The sequence below is a fragment of the Pyrus communis genome, chromosome 12, assembly GCF_041283825.1.
Source record: "Pyrus communis isolate YQ-2024b chromosome 12, ASM4128382v1, whole genome shotgun sequence".
NCBI lineage: Eukaryota > Viridiplantae > Streptophyta > Magnoliopsida > Rosales > Rosaceae > Pyrus > Pyrus communis.
Genome location: NC_142576.1, coordinates 15,883,109 through 15,899,851, shown reverse-complemented (window position 1 = coordinate 15,899,851; position 16,743 = coordinate 15,883,109). Strand labels below are relative to the sequence as shown.

The 16,743-nt window shown below is 38.6% G+C and overlaps 1 pseudogene; it reads right to left on the bottom strand.

The window, feature by feature from the left end:
* LOC148692384 (uncharacterized) overlaps positions 1-16,743 on the bottom strand; it is a 59,012-nt pseudogene that overhangs the window by 41,333 nt on the left and 936 nt on the right.

Genomic DNA, 16,743 nt, shown 5'->3' with positions numbered 1-16,743 from the left:
TTATGGGAGAATAAATGTATGATAATGGCTAAATAATTAAAGGGAATGAATGGGAGTGACACTAGGTTGGTTATGCATGTGAATGCAAGGAGGAAAGCTGAAAATGCAAGGGAAGCTCACGGCACAATGTTGTTTTGCTTCTTGAAATGCATGTGAATGCATTTGAGTGTAATATGAAAAGAATGACTAATTAATGTATGTAGGGTTGATATGCATGTGAATTAGGTTGGAAAGAGGTGGAAGTGGAATGTTATGCAATGATAATGTCTTGTAAAGATGCTAATAAATAATGCATGTAGGGTTAGCTAGGTTGGCTTTGTTTGGGTGCATGTATGTTAATGGTGGTTTTGCATGTGAATTGATGGATTGTTTTTGATGGAATGGATGGTTCTTTGCATGGCTATAAGGGATAGAATAAGAGAGAATGGGCTAGGCCCTTTGTTTTATGTCCAAAGTGAAAATAAGGCCTTCAAATTCGTCCAAACTTTGGCTCCATGGATAAGCTATCCAATCCATGCCCAAAAATGCTCCAAATGGCCTCAAAATGCACTTTCTTGCTCCCTAAGCCTTTAGAACCTGAAAACACACAAAAGAAGCATAAAGAACTAAAATAACTAAAGAAACATAACGTAAATGTACGAGAACAAGCCATTTAAGTCGCATGAATATGCTCCTATCAAATACCCCCACACTTAGCTTTTGCTAGTCCTCGAGCAAAACAGAATAAAAACAAATAAACAAAACGACACTAAACACGTAAAACACAACCTAAACCTTCCAACAACCGTCTTAGGGATTTCCAATGCACATGACATGTTAAAAATCATCATTCTCACAGATTTTTAGTCATCTTCACACTTAAGTACATTCTTAATCATAGTCACCATATACTAGTTCACAATTAAGCATTTAAAACCATGTTTTGAATGTAGTAACATGCCTTAGAGAATTTGCTCAATTCCTTACAAGATATGCACTCGATTTTCACTCAGAATTTCTAACTACACACCCTAATCTAGTCATATGTGAGAAGATTGATGTAAACATGAAAACGAACACTCACATATATGTATCATAAAGAGAGCAATTTCTGGAGTTAATAAGCATGTTTAGGTATGATCTCATGAATGGAATGCTACTACTTAGAATGAGAACCAGTGATTCCATAAGCTCATATCAATTTCAAACTCCGCAAATTGAAACACATAACACTCAAGATAGAAGTTGAGGGATGTAACGGGGCTAAGGGTAATGGTTTAACAAAGAAAGGTAGAGTACACAAACGTTCTTAAAGCAATAGTGAGCAAAGTATTGAATTAGGCACTTAGAATTCCCTTTAGAACGAAAACTCAACTTTTGAACAAAAAGGGAGAACAAGCTCTTTTTTCTTTCTTTCTTTCTTTTCTTTTCTGTTTTTCTTTTTCATATGTTTTTCACAATTTTTTTTTTTTTTTTTCTTTTCTTTTGACTCTCAAAACATACATAAACGCTTAAGAACAAAACATTCTCCCCCACACTCATTTTCTTTCATAATGTACTCAAAAGGAATTCATTTAAGTCATGCTCACTATCTTTTAAGAACAAGGGTAAGGACGGTCATATTCTAGGTTAGGTGAAGATAAAGTGGGTTAACAAAGAACATGGGTTAACATGGCTCAACGGGGGTAAAACTTACAACATATACGAAATATGGGAAGCGAGGCTATTTGGCTATGGTGGCAACTACACAACTTCATCTTGATATATGTTATGCAAATCAATAACATGCTTTGAATGAAATGGGCATGAGTTCTAGCATTTGGAACTATATGATGAAACGCCTTCTAAGTAGTAACCAAGCAAAGAATAATGAGATCATGCAACGATTTTAGAAAACAAGAAATCACAGATTATACTCTCCAAAGAACGTTATAGGCTCAAGTCTCTCAGGGTTGTAGCGTTTGTTTGAGTTCCTTCCTTCAAGCATGTTACATAACTAATTTTTTTCTTTTATGATTGCATGTGAAGTCATACATTATAACCATAACCAAGCATATACTAAGAGTAAATCAAACTTTTCTCCATATTCATAACTCTTTTTAACAGTCATGCAATTAGAAACCAAATCTTTATCACTGTGTTGGAAGGTGACCTACGACACAAAAACGACTCAAAACACTCTTTTTAGGATTTTCAAAACATGTTTTTCAAATTTTTATGTGATTTTTGAATTTTTAAGTCAAAACAAAAAAAAAAAACACCTTAAAAACATTTAAAACAGCAAGGAACAACACTTGAAGTTATGGGTGATAAAATTCAACGAATTTGCATCAACATACTTAGTTACCCCCCCACACTTAAATCAAACATTGTCCTCAATGTTTTAAGCATAGATTCACACAAAGCATAAGTAAATACACAAAAAGCACTTAAACATACTAAACATGGCAGAATGTAATTAACAAAGAGAAGAGTTTAGAGACGCAAATCTGGTTATAGAGTGTAAATTCCATCTTCTCCTTGGTAATTGCATTGAGGCTTGATCTTGATGATTCCACAGGCTTACTCTCGAACTGGTTGCCGCCCATTGTTGATTTTCCTTTGTGCTACTTCTTGAACTGGGCAGCAGGATTCTTTTGGGTCTCCCCTGAAGGTCTGAGCTTGGTCTGAGCTTCCTCCTTTTATCTGTTTCTTTGTTCAATCTTTCCAATTCGTATTGAAGAGGGTTAGAGGATAGCTCAGCATATGCAGTTGTTGCTTGTCTCCACATGCTTCAATGTATCATTTTCACTTGCCTTACTTGCTCCGTTGAAGATGACTACTCGAGAGCAACGCTAGGTAAGCAATCAGGAATAGATTCCAGGCAGTTGGCTTCAGATCGGAAGACTGACTCCAAGTGCCGGCTGATTGCTTCTTTTACTTTGCCATGCGAGTAAGAACAAGGACAAAGAAAAAGACAGGGAAAGAGCATGATATGAGATACTTTTGCTTTTGACCTTGATGATATGAGATACCTTTGCTTTTGAAGAAGCGGTGAATGAATCAGCACATGTATTTGTTGTGCTGCTTCCTCCTGGGTCATATGTACTCCAGGCATCTGGTATCATCTTTGGGGAAGAAGAAAGAATTGAGTATTTCGAAAGGCTTTGCTGGGAGTGCGCCCTCAGAGGTGAGAGAGAGTTGGGCATTTTCTTCAGGTTTGCCCTGCCATAAAAGACGAAGGTCGACATATATAGAGATAATAGCAAGTGGTGGTACTTTTTACCTTTGTCGACAAACGTTTTGATCCCGCAACTCCGGCTTTTTGAAATAGTGGCGCCTCTTCGATCTTTGAATTCGCCTCTTCGATTTCTGAGCAGGCGCCCCTTCGATTTCTGAACGACGCCCCTTCGCTTTCTGAACGACACGTGGTAGTGCAGATGCGGCTCCTTTTGACAAAGCTGCACGCGTTTTCTGAAAAGCAGAGAAAGCGTCGCCGAACTTTGCGCTTGTCGGCTAAAGATGTGTAGTTGCGATGATGGCCTCCACGTGTTTTCAGCTTTGTCAGAAATCTTTTGACAAAGTTGAATGCGTCTTCTGAAAAGCCGAGAACGCGTCGCCTAACTTACGCCGGAAAATCCGGCTCTTTGAATCGGTGGACGCGTCGCCTTGGCTTTTTATAGAGTTATCGATCACCGCCAACATACACACTCTGAAGAACTCCCATTCTTGAAAATTGTCTCCGGCCCTTCGAAATTTAACTCCATCCACTCTTTCTCTTTGAACACTTTTGAAAGAAAATGGCAAACTCATCGAACCTTAGCTTAGATTTGAGTCTCAGCAGCGATCCGGTTGCGCCCCGTCAAGGTAATGTATGGCGCCCTTCTTTTTTATCTTCTAACGGTCCTCTTTCAGGTGAAGACTCTGTGATGCAGGACGCCACAACAGCTACAATAGTAGCTAAGAATCTCCTCACTCCGAAGGATAGTAGGCTGCTGTCAGGACGGTCCGATGAGTTGGCCGTTCAAGAGTCCCTCGCACTTAGTGTTCAGTGTGCGAGCTCTGTGTCCAACATGGGCCTACGCCTGCTTGCTCGGTCCCGCCAGGTGGAATCGTTGATGGCAGAGGTGGAAAGACTTAAGCAAGAGATCCAGCAGCTTAAGTACGAGAATAGAAGTTTGCATGTGCTTGCAAATAACTATTCGTCGGGGATGAAAAGGAAGCTTGATGAGCTGCAAGAATCTGAGGGTCGAATTCACAGTGACCGTCAAAGGCTTGCGTCTTATCTCCAGAGGCACCTTTTTCCTGGGTCATCCAGCGCTTGGCCAAGTATTGAGGCCTGGAATGCTCTAGCTCCGATGCCTCCCGCTCCGATGGCTTCCGCTCCGATGCCTCCCGCTTCTATGCCTCCCGCTTCTGCGCCTTCCGCTTCTGCGCCTCGTAGTGGGGCTTCACGCAAACAACCTTTGTGAAGCTCCACCTTTTCTCCATGTTTAGTATCTTTCTTTCTTTTTTTTTTTTTCTTTTTTTTTTTTTTTTTTTTTTTTTTTTTTTTTTACATAAATAAAATCAAACGGCATGGAATTTATCTTTGAATGGGCGGTGATACTTGAAATGATCCGGTAATAGTTTAAATTCCAGATTGGGTGCCTGAATCATTAACCACATGTTAGTATAAAAGAAAATTGAAATTCGGGGAGGCGGCTTACCTGTGTGCTCCAAAATGAACTCCAGAATAAACACCCCTTCGAAAGTTATGACTTGTCCCGTGTCATAAAATCCAACTTCCTTGGGAATTGTGGTTTCAAATTTGTCCTCTTTGATGCCTTCTACATCTTCTCCAGCCACTACCTTCTCTTGAATCATTCTTCTTGGTGTACAAAGTCCTTTGAAGAATTCAACACCATCTAAAACTTGCTGTGTTGCACCAAGAATTTGAATAGCATTTTGCACCTTTGGGAAGGCTTCCACGATGTCCTTTTTACTCTCTTCTTGGTTGGGAATCAAAAACCTGCTAGGAAAAGGGACATTGGGTGGAATAACATCAGAATAACATGGAATTGGGACGTCCTTACTTGTGGTGGGTGGTTTAGAGGGCTTAGGGGGTTGCGGCAAGGGTTGTTCTACCCTTGCCGTGTGCATGTCTTCTTCCTCCTCCTCAATTAGCAGCTCCTCATCCACTTCTAGGCTATGTTTGGACATTTTTAGGTCAGCTCCAACCTCCATAGCACTTCCCAAAGTGATAGCATTATAGATTTCAAAATCTTCCTTCGAGTTTTCAATAGTTAAGTTGGAGAGTTCACTTTGCTCTTGAATTTGTTTCATGAACTCCATAATCTGCCCAAATTGCTCGTCCAATTTACCCAACTTCTTGTCTTGATTTTGTTCGTCCTGCGTAGGTGTTGTATTGAACTCCTCATATGGTTGCCAATATGCTTCTTGTTGAGCCTCCTTGGCTTGATTTTGCGACCCCTGCGCCAAAGAATTTATTTCATTAAGAATTTGAATATAATCTACTGGCGAACTTGAATTTAATTGAGCATATTGCATATGAAGTTGTGGTGGCTGCATAGGTCTTGAATAGAACTCCTCATATGGTTGCCAATATGCTTCACGTTGAACTTGTTGATCTTCCCACCACATAGAGTTTGAATGATCCCTCCAATCTCTTTGTGGACATTGATTGGCTTGAAATCCTTGCCTATATGAAGCACCAAATGTAGGGACACTCTGCATTGTGGTCCTTTCGGCATACGGCGACAATTTAGAAGTAAGATTTGCCAATTGAGCTTGAATGCTAGCAAAATCCATATCTTACTTCTCTAGTACCTAAAATCAAAGAAAGAGAACTAAATCAAATATCAAAAGTAACAACAAACAAAGAAACAACACTAAGTTAGAAACTAAAACGAAAACAACTAAACCAAAAAAAAAAAAAAAAAAGAAAAGAACCAAGGGATTAGCAAAGTTGCTAATCCCCGGCAACGGCGCCAAAATTTGATGCGAGATTTATACGCGCATAAATTAAACCCTCGTTTGACAATTGTAGTAGAATGGATAAGTGAGGGATCGTTCTAGACCGGGGATTAGGAGGGCTTGCTAAAACCTTCTAAATTGACTTAAAAACATAAAAATACAATATAAAACACTAAACTAGACTCAAAGAATGTAAAACTAAACTTTAAAACACTAAAACAAATCAAAAGACTCAAAATGCTTTTAAAAACACAAACTAAAATGCTATACTAAACTCGAAGAATTCAAAACTAAAAATAAGAAAGATTAAGACTAAGACTTAAACGAAATATGGGGGGATTGATTTTGGACGAATTTAAACTAAAATGGATAGATTGTAAAGAAAACAAATTGTAAATATGAAATTGACGGAAATGAATGGATGGTATGGCTAGCTAAGGGGTTCTTCTCCACACATGTTACACTTGCATAATAAAAAGATTTCCAATTGCATTTCAATAAATTATGAAACTCATCACCCCGGGTTAATTAGGTCCGCTTAAATTAACCGTCAAGTTTTCCTTAAGTTAATGAATTGGATGATTGCATACGACAACCCAAAGCATTCCTCACAAGTTCCCTTCATGAATTGCATAATAGAGAAACAAGCAAGAATCATTAAGCATCATGAAAACTATAAGTGTTGACGAGGCATTCGTTACTATGATTGCATGAAACTTATGCCAAGAATTCGTTTAACGCGATTGTTTAAAAGCAACCTCCACTACTTGTGAATATAAGTTCATAACGATTAGGTGAAACTCACTTATATTCTAGCGTCATATTCATGCATGAAAATTAAGCGTTCATTCTCAAATTAAACCCTCGTTTGACAATTGTAGTATAAGTATAAGTAGGGATCGTTCTAGACCGGGGATTAGGAGGGCTTGCTAAAACCTTCTAAATTGACTTAAAAACATAAAAATACAATATAAAACACTAAACTAGACTCAAAGAATGTAAAACTAAACTTTAAAACACTAAAACAAATCAAAAGACTCAAAATGCTTTTAAAAACACAAACTAAAATGCTATACTAAACTCGAAGAATTCAAAACTAAAAATAAGAAAGATTAAGACTAAGACTTAAACGAAATATGGGGGGATTGATTTTGGACGAATTTAAACTAAAATGGATAGATTGTAAAGAAAACAAATTGTAAATATGAAATTGACGGAAATGAATGGATGGTATGGCTAGCTAAGGGGTTCTTCTCCACACATGTTACACTTGCATAATAAAAAGATTTCCAATTGCATTTCAATAAATTATGAAACTCATCACCCCGGGTTAATTAGGTCCGCTTAAATTAACCGTCAAGTTTTCCTTAAGTTAATGAATTGGATGATTGCATACGACAACCCAAAGCATTCCTCACAAGTTCCCTTCATGAATTGCATAATAGAGAAACAAGCAAGAATCATTAAGCATCATGAAAACTATAAGTGTTGACGAGGCATTCGTTACTATGATTGCATGAAACTTATGCCAAGAATTCGTTTAACGCGATTGTTTAAAAGCAACCTCCACTACTTGTGAATATAAGTTCATAACGATTAGGTGAAACTCACTTATATTCTAGCGTCATATTCATGCATGAAAATTAAGCGTTCATTCTCAATAAACATACATAAATAGGATATCAATCAAATAGTTAAACAAATTGAATTCACAACTTATGAAACGTAATTAAAAGTAATCAAATCAAAATGCAAGCATAAACATATATTTCGAATCACCCCCTAGCTAAAGGGGGTTTTAGTTCCTCATTACGTTGAAATCAAAGAAACACCTAAACATTCCAACAACTCAAACTTGAATTGTATGAACGTTTAGGCACTCTTCTCTTCCATTCCTTATACGTACAAAACAAAGAGAATTAAAATGAAACATTGAAATCAAAGAATCACCTAAACATTCCAACAACTCAAACTTGAATTGTATGAACGTTTAGGTCCTCTTCTCTTCCTCGTTGTTGTAGCACAAGGTCTAAGGTGAGCTTTGGGGATTATGTGAAGTGTTTTGGAGGGATGGGAAGTGGTTGGATAGTGGCTGCAATGAAGGAGAAAAACTGCACAGAAAATGGGAGTGTTTGTAACTGAAAATGTGTATGGAAGAGTGAATGAATTTTGAGGAGTGTTGGATGCTTATTTATAGGTGAAATGGGGGAACAAAAGAGGGAATATTGCAGCTAGGAGGGGATGAATGATTATGGGTGCATGTGTTTGGAATAATGAAGGGGGAATGTATGTAATAAAACAACTAGGAAAAGTTATGGAAAGCTGGAAATGGGAGTGGGAACTCACGGCATTGTTGGGTTGTTTATGGGAGAATAAATGTATGATAATGGCTAAATAATTAAAGGGAATGAATGGGAGTGACACTAGGTTGGTTATGCATGTGAATGCAAGGAGGAAAGCTGAAAATGCAAGGGAAGCTCACGGCACAATGTTGTTTTGCTTCTTGAAATGCATGTGAATGCATTTGAGTGTAATATGAAAAGAATGACTAATTAATGTATGTAGGGTTGATATGCATGTGAATTAGGTTGGAAAGAGGTGGAAGTGGAATGTTATGCAATGATAATGTCTTGTAAAGATGCTAATAAATAATGCATGTAGGGTTAGCTAGGTTGGCTTTGTTTGGGTGCATGTATGTTAATGGTGGTTTTGCATGTGAATTGATGGATTGTTTTTGATGGAATGGATGGTTCTTTGCATGGCTATAAGGGATAGAATAAGAGAGAATGGGCTAGGCCCTTTGTTTTATGTCCAAAGTGAAAATAAGGCCTTCAAATTCGTCCAAACTTTGGCTCCATGGATAAGCTATCCAATCCATGCCCAAAAATGCTCCAAATGGCCTCAAAATGCACTTTCTTGCTCCCTAAGCCTTTAGAACCTGAAAACACACAAAAGAAGCATAAAGAACTAAAATAACTAAAGAAACATAACGTAAATGTACGAGAACAAGCCATTTAAGTCGCATGAATATGCTCCTATCATATATGAAAGCACATAAAAGAAAGACAATCAAAGATCATTAGGTTCTATGGAAATCATAGGTGTTGACGAGGCATTCGTAACTATGAAAGCGCATGATACTTATGCCAAGAATTTACTTAACATAATTGTGACCAACAATCTTAACTACTCATGAATATAAGTTCCCAACAATTAGGTGAAGTTCCCTCATACCCTAGCATCATGTTTATGCATGCAAATTAAGCGTGCACTCTCAATTCATATACATAAACAAGTTTTAATTAAAACAGATAAGTAAATTGAATTCATCATTCATGAAATCACAACTGAAAGTAATCAATTCATCATGCAATTATAACCATGGTTTCGAAATTCCCCCTAGCCAAAAGGGGATTAGTTCCTCATGCTTGCACAACAAAAAGTATTGAAATTAAACATTGAAATCATAAGAAAGATTACACCTAAACACTCAGCAATTCCAAGATGGATTTGATGCACAGTTTGGCTCCTCCTCCTCCTCCTTGCTGCGGCACAAGATATGTGTGGTGGAATTGGGGGTTTTGGATGGTGTTTCCTTGTTTGGAGGGATGGAGGATGGTTGATTATGGTGGAAAGGGTGCGGCAGATGTGTATGGATGTGTAGGGAGGTGTATGGAGGTTGAGAATGGAGAATGGAGGTTGCGCCATAAGGGTTTCTGAATAGCATAAAGGGGTGTACGAAATTTTGGCTGATTTTATGTTTATATAGTCCTAGGGTTAAGTACATTAGGGCAAGGCCTTCTAGAAAGGTTTGGTGCGCCACTTTTGTAGGGTTTCTAGAAAGAATGGGTTTTGTGGCTGATTTGGGCCTTCTAGAATAGGATGCTTCTAGAAATAGGTTCTAGGATTATCTATTTAGGTCCCCTTGCAATTAGGATTAAGACATGATAAGGTTTGGATAGGATAAGATGAGATAAGGTTTGCATAATGTTTTGGAAATGTTGGATAAGGTTTGGATAAGGTTTTAGATAGGGTTTCCTCTTTTGAGCTACTTCCTTATCCACTTTGTCCTTAGCTTAGTTCCTTCCTCTTCTTATCACATTTCTAGCCTCTTGAAGTCCAAATTCGTCCATCCATGTTAGCCCATATGCAAGCTATCCACATAGTGTCCAAAATAGCTCCAAAATGCACTTTCTTGATACTTTAACCCATAGGACCTACAAACACACGAAATTGAGTTGTAATACGACATTAACTAAGAAATAATAGCACAAATGCACAAGAATAAGCTAGTTAAGTCACGTAATTATGCTCCTATCAAATTCCCCCACACTTATCTTTTGCTAGTCCTCGAGCAAAACAAACAAACAAAAGTTACAAAACATATACTCTAAACCTTCCAACGTTTGCGTCTGGGATTTCCAATGAAACATAACATGTTAAAGATCACTACTCACATAGATTTAAGCAATCCTTACCCTCGAGCATACTTAATCATAGTCACCATTCACTAGCTTGCATTTAATCAATTAAAACGACATTTTGAATGTAGTAACATGCCTTAGAGAATTCTCTCAATTCCTTACTATATGTACTCTCAATTTTCACACAGATTTTCTGACTACACTCCCTACACTAGGTATATGTGAGAAGATTGATGTAAGCATGTAGGCAAACACTCACATATGTTATAACAAGGAAAGCATTTTCTGGAATTATCAACATGTATATATATGATCTCATGAATGGAATGCCACTACTTAGACGCGAGAACCAGGGATACCATATGCTTAAACCCATTTTAAACTCCACATATTGAAACACATAACAATCAAGATAGAAATCAAAGGGTTGTAACGAGGCTAGGGTATTGGCTAACAACGAAAGGTGAAGGATAAACAAACATTCTTAAAGCAATAGTGAGCAAAGTATTGAATTAGGCACTTAGAAAGAATGCAGAAGTCAACTTTGAACACCCAAGGGGAAGTCACACAACACTTAGGGCCATATTCAAACTTTTTGGACCCTTTCTTCAACAACCACACTTGTGAGTTCATTCTCACTTATTTTTAACTCCTTTTCTTTCTTTTCTTCTTCTTTTTCTTCTTTTTTACAAATTTTTTTTTTTTTCTTTCTTTTTTTTCGCGCCTCTTTTTTTACTTTGGCACACACACACTCACAAAATCCCTTCGCCCACACTTGTTTTCTGCACAACTGTCACTCAAAAGGAATTCCTCCTAAGTTATGCTCCACTATACTTCAAGAACAAGGGTATGGAAAGTCCTATTCTAGGCTAGGTAAGGGTGGTGTGGTTAACAAGAAAATAGGCTAAATAAGGCTTAAAGGGGTTTAAACCTACAATACAAATGATAAGGCTGGAATCGGCTATTTGGCTATGGTGGTGATTACTACATAACTTCATCTTGTTATTTGTTATGCTAATCAATTTCATGCTTTGAATGAAACGGGTATGAGTTCTAGTATTTGGAACTATAGTGATGAAACGCATTCTAAGTAGCAACCAAGCAAAGAATAATGAGATCATGCAACGACTTTAGAAAACAAGAATGCACAGATTAATAACTCTCCAAATAAACGTTTAGGCTTAAGTCTCTCAGGGATGTAGCGTTTGTTTGAGTTCCTTCCTTCAAGCATGTTACAAAAACTGATTTTATCCTTTGTGATTACATGTGAATTCGTAAACTATAACTACAACCAAGCATAAACCAAAGAGCATATCAAACTTCCATCATTGTTTATAACTCTCTTTAACAGTCATGCATTAAAAACCAAATCCTCATCATTGTGTTGGAAGGTACCCTAAGACACATAAACACACAAAAACAACTCTTTTTGGCTTTTTCAAAACACTTTTTTCGACTTTTTTTTTTCAAATTTTCGGATTTTTACTTCAAAACACACTAAAACAGCTTAAAACGCACTAAAAACACTTAAAACAGTGAGAAACAACATTCAAAGTGATAGGTGATAGAATCGCACGAGTTTTTGCATAAAAACACTTGTTTACCCCCCCCCCCCCACACTTAAATCAAACATTGACCTCAATGTTTCACACAAAGACTCACATAAAAGCCAACAAATAATAAACAACTAAGCATGATAAAATAAACAGCAAGAAGAAGGGTTTAGAAACGCAAATCTGGGTTTGGAGTGGAAGTTCCATCTTCTCCTTGTTGAATGCATGGGTTGCCTCCCAAGAAGCGCTTGCTTTAACGTCTTCTAGCTGGACGAATATGCCATGCTAACCTTCACTAGTACCCACTGCATGGAGGGGTACATCATCTACAACATGCTCCTCGAAATTCTCATAGTAGGGCTTTAATCGATGGCCATTCACCTTGAACTCTTGTCCTGTTTTCAAGCTTTGAACTTGGACTGCACCATAAGGAAAGACGTTAGTAATAACAAACAGGCCAACCCACTTAGAATGCAACTTACCAGGAAACAAGCGAAGGCGGGAATTAAAGAGTAGCACTTTCTGCCCAATGGAGAATGATTTGCCTCGAATCATCTTATCATGGAAAACCTTTGTCTTCTCCTTGTAAAGTCGAGCGTTTTCATATGCCTCGTTCCTAATCTCTTCTAATTCATTCAATTGGAGCTTCCTGTGAATTCCAGTGGCATCAATGTCCATGTTGAATGTCTTGATGGCCCAATGCGCCTTGTGCTCCAATTCCACGGGAAGATGGCATGGTTTGCCATAGATGAGCCGAAATGGGGACATGCCTAGGGGGTCTTATATGCCGTGCGATATGCCCACAATGCATCCTCCAAACGTACACTCCAATCCTTCCTTGTAGGGCCCACAGTTTTTTCTAGAATCTGCTTAATCTCCCTATTTGAAACCTCAGCTTGCCCATTGGTTTGAGGATGATAAGGTGTTGAAACCTTATGCGTGACGTTGTACTTCTTGAGCAAAGCCTCAATGGTTCGATTGCAAAAGTGAGACCCTCCATCACTTATGATTACTCGTGGCATTCCAAACCTTGCAAATAGGTTAGTTCTAATGAAATCTGCAACCACTCGAGAATCATTAGTTCGGGTGGCTTTTGCTTCCACCCATTTCGACACATAATCCATAGCAAGTAAGATATAAAGGAAACCATGTGAGGAAGGAAAAGGACCCATAAAATTAATGCCCCAAACATCAAAAATTTCAACAGGAAGTATGACATTTTGCGGCATTTGATCCTTTGCATTAATGTTACCCATTCTTTGGCAACGATCACAAGACATACAAAAGTTTCTAGCATCCTTAAATAAAGTTGGCCAATAGAATCCACATTCTAAAACCTTAAGGGTTGTGCATTGTGTCCCAAAGTGTCCCCCACATGCATAAGTGTGACAGAATGTTAAAATAGAATTGAATTCCATGTCATGCACACACTTACGTATAATCTGATCCAAGCAATATTTCCACAAGTATGGATCATCCCAAACATAAAACCTAGCCTCTTTTTTCAATTTATCACATTGGTTTCTATTTAAAGTGTTTGGAACTTGTTTAGTCACCAAATAATTCACCAAATCTGCATACCAAGGCTCACTTACCTTAATGGATAACAATTGCTCATCGGGGAAGGTTTCTGCAATAGGGTACGGTTCCTCCTCATGTATCATACGGCTTAGGTGGTCAGCCACCACATTTTCACTTCCCTTTTTGTCCTTGATTTCGATGTCAAACTCTTGAATAAGTAGCATCCATCGAATTAGCCGTGGTTTGGCTTCCTTCTTGGTGAACAAGTACTTTAAAGCTGCATGATCAGTGAAAATAATAACCTTAGTACCAAGTAAATATGATCGAAATTTATCTAAAGCAAAGACAATGGCAAGAAGTTATTTTTCAGTAGTCAAATAGTTCAATTGAGCGTCATTCAACGTCCGGGATGCGTAGTAGATGACATGCAGCTTCTTGTCTTTCCTTGGGCCCAAAACAGCTCCTAACGCGTAGTCGGATGCATCACACATTAGCTCGAATGGAAGGCTCCAATCCGGTGGCACAATAATGGGTGTCGTGGTTAGCATGTCCTTGAGGAGTTGGAAAGCTGCCGTGCATTCCTTGGTGAAGTCGAAAGGTGCATCTTTTTGTAGGAGGCGGCATAAAGGTTGGGAGACCTTCGAGAAATCTTTGATGAACCTCCGATAAAAACCTGCATGTCCAAGGAACGAACGAACCTCTCTAACCGAAGTAGGAGAGGGTAAGTGACGCACAAGATCTATCTTTGACTTATCTACCTCAATACCTTTTTCAGAAATAATATGACCTAAAACTATGCCTTGTTTAACCATGAAATGACATTTTTCCCAATTTAACACAAGATTAGTTTCAATGCATCGTTTTAAAATCAAACTAAGATTATTCAAACAACCATCAAATGAATCACCAAAAACGCTGAAATCATCCATAAAAACCTCAATAATTTTCTCAACATAATCTGAAAATATGCTCATCATGCATCTTTGAAATGTGGCAGGTGCATTACATAAACCAAATGGCATGTGAAAGTGGTTTTCTCTTGATCTTCCGGAGCTATCACAATTTGATTATAACCTGAATATTCATCAAGAAAACAATAAAAAGCATAACCCGCTAACCTTTCAAGCATTTGATCAATGAATGGCATTGAGTGATCCTTCCTTGTAGTGGCATTGAGCTTCCTATAGTCAATACAAACCCTCCAACCTGTTTGGATTCGAGTAGGAACAAGCTCATTTTCGGCATTTGTCACCACAGTTACTCCGGATTTCTTTGGAACACATTGCACCGGAGACACCCACCGACTATCTGAAATTAGATAGATCACTCCACAATCCAAGAGCTTGATTATCTCCTTCTTCACAACTTCCATCATTGGAGGGTTGAGTCGGCGTTCAGCCTCTCGAGATGCTTTGGACCCCTCCTCCAAAAGTATACGATGCATGCACGTGGTCGGGCTTATTCCCTTGATGTCGGCCAAGGTCCAACCAATTGCAATTTTGTACTCCTTTAACACCCTCACTAACTTACCTTCTTCTTGTGTCATGAGTGAGGAGGATATGATGACGGGCAAGGTTTCTTGATCTCCCAAGAAAACATACTTCAAATGGCTTGGCAATGGTTTAAGTTCAAGGGAAGGTGGCTGCACAACTGAAGGAATGGGCTTATTAGTCGAAATTGGAATTGAAATTGGGTCCGAAGACTTACCAGATTGTAGTGACTCAAGGGTAGCCACTATCTCAACCATGTCAACACTAGGGGGCACGGCATGGTGCTCACCATGCATGCCGTGGGTATGCAATTGCCCTACTTCCTTGTCTTTGAGTTCCATTCCTCTTGTAATGACCAATTCAAGTGCATCTTCGTTCAATTGTTCAAAATGGTCCTGCGCCAACAAATCAATTACATCAATAGCAAAACAGGAATGATCATCAAGAGGGTACTTGATAGATTCAGAAAGATTGAAATTAATAACTTCCCCATCAAATTCCATTGTCAAAGTCCCATTAAACACATCAATCTTCGTGCAGGCGGTTTTCATAAATGGGCGGCCAAGAAGAATTGGCAATGACGGGGCATGGTTTGATTCTTCCATTTCCAACACGTAGAAATCCGCCGGAAAGATTAGATGATGAACCTGCACTAAAACATCTTCCAAAACACCCTTTGGATAGGCATTAGATCTATCGGCCAATTGAATAATCACACCATCATTTTTTAACTCACCTAGGTTCATAGATGCATAAATTGAGTAAGGCATAACATTAATAGATGCACCTAAGTCTATTGCCAATAACACAAGGAATTGTAAAACTACCCGGATCTTTGCATTTAGGGGGCAATTTATGTTGCAAGATGGTTGAGACATTCTCACTTACCTTTACAACCTCTTTGTTTGAAATTCTCTTCCTAGTAGTGCAAAGTTCTTTTAAAAACTTAGCATACCTTGGAACTTGCTTAATTGCATCCAAAAGTGGTATATTGACTTGTACTTTTCTAAACGTCTCTAAAATGTCCTTTTCAGCTTCCTCCTTCTTTGTTTGCATGAATCTACAAGGAAATGGTACATTTGCAGGAATGACATTAGAAATAATTGAATTTGGAACATCCTTACCCTTAGAAGCTGAGTGGTGTAATTGGGGTGGCTGCGGCATGGGGTCTCCTACCCTTGCCGTGGCTTGTTCTTGCTCCCCCTCCTCAAATTGCAACTTTTCGTCCTCCATTGGGGCTGAATTAGAGGGTTATGAGGTCGTTCCAACTTGTTTTCCACTTCGCAACATGATTGCTTTAGCAGATTCGAATCCTCCTTTTGGGTTGACAACGGTTGAACTAGGCAACTTACCTTGCTCTCTAAATTGGCCCATGAACTCCGCAATCTGCCATACTTGCTTTTCTAATTCATCAACCTTTTTTTCCCTATTTTGCATTCCCTGCGCCATAGAAGTTAGTAATTGAAAATTTTGATCATTATCTATGGACGAACCTGATTTGGGTTGTGTAGGTTGTGCTTGGGCTGGTGTAGGTGCATACGGCCTTTAGTAGAACCCCAGAGGTTGCTGCCTAAATGTGCTTTGTTGGTAGGGTTGTTGTGGTTCCCTCCATTTGAAATTTGGATGATCTCTCCAACCGGGATTGTATGTGTTAGAGAAAGGATCACTCCTTGGTTGGTTTTGGTTCCCATAACCCACGGCATTGGCAGATTCCCACCCTCCGTTCTCAATCAATTGAGGGCACTTGTCTGTGAGATGTCCATTCATGGAGCATACGCCACAAACAGCCACACTTTGTACCTTTGGTATTTGAACCACCTG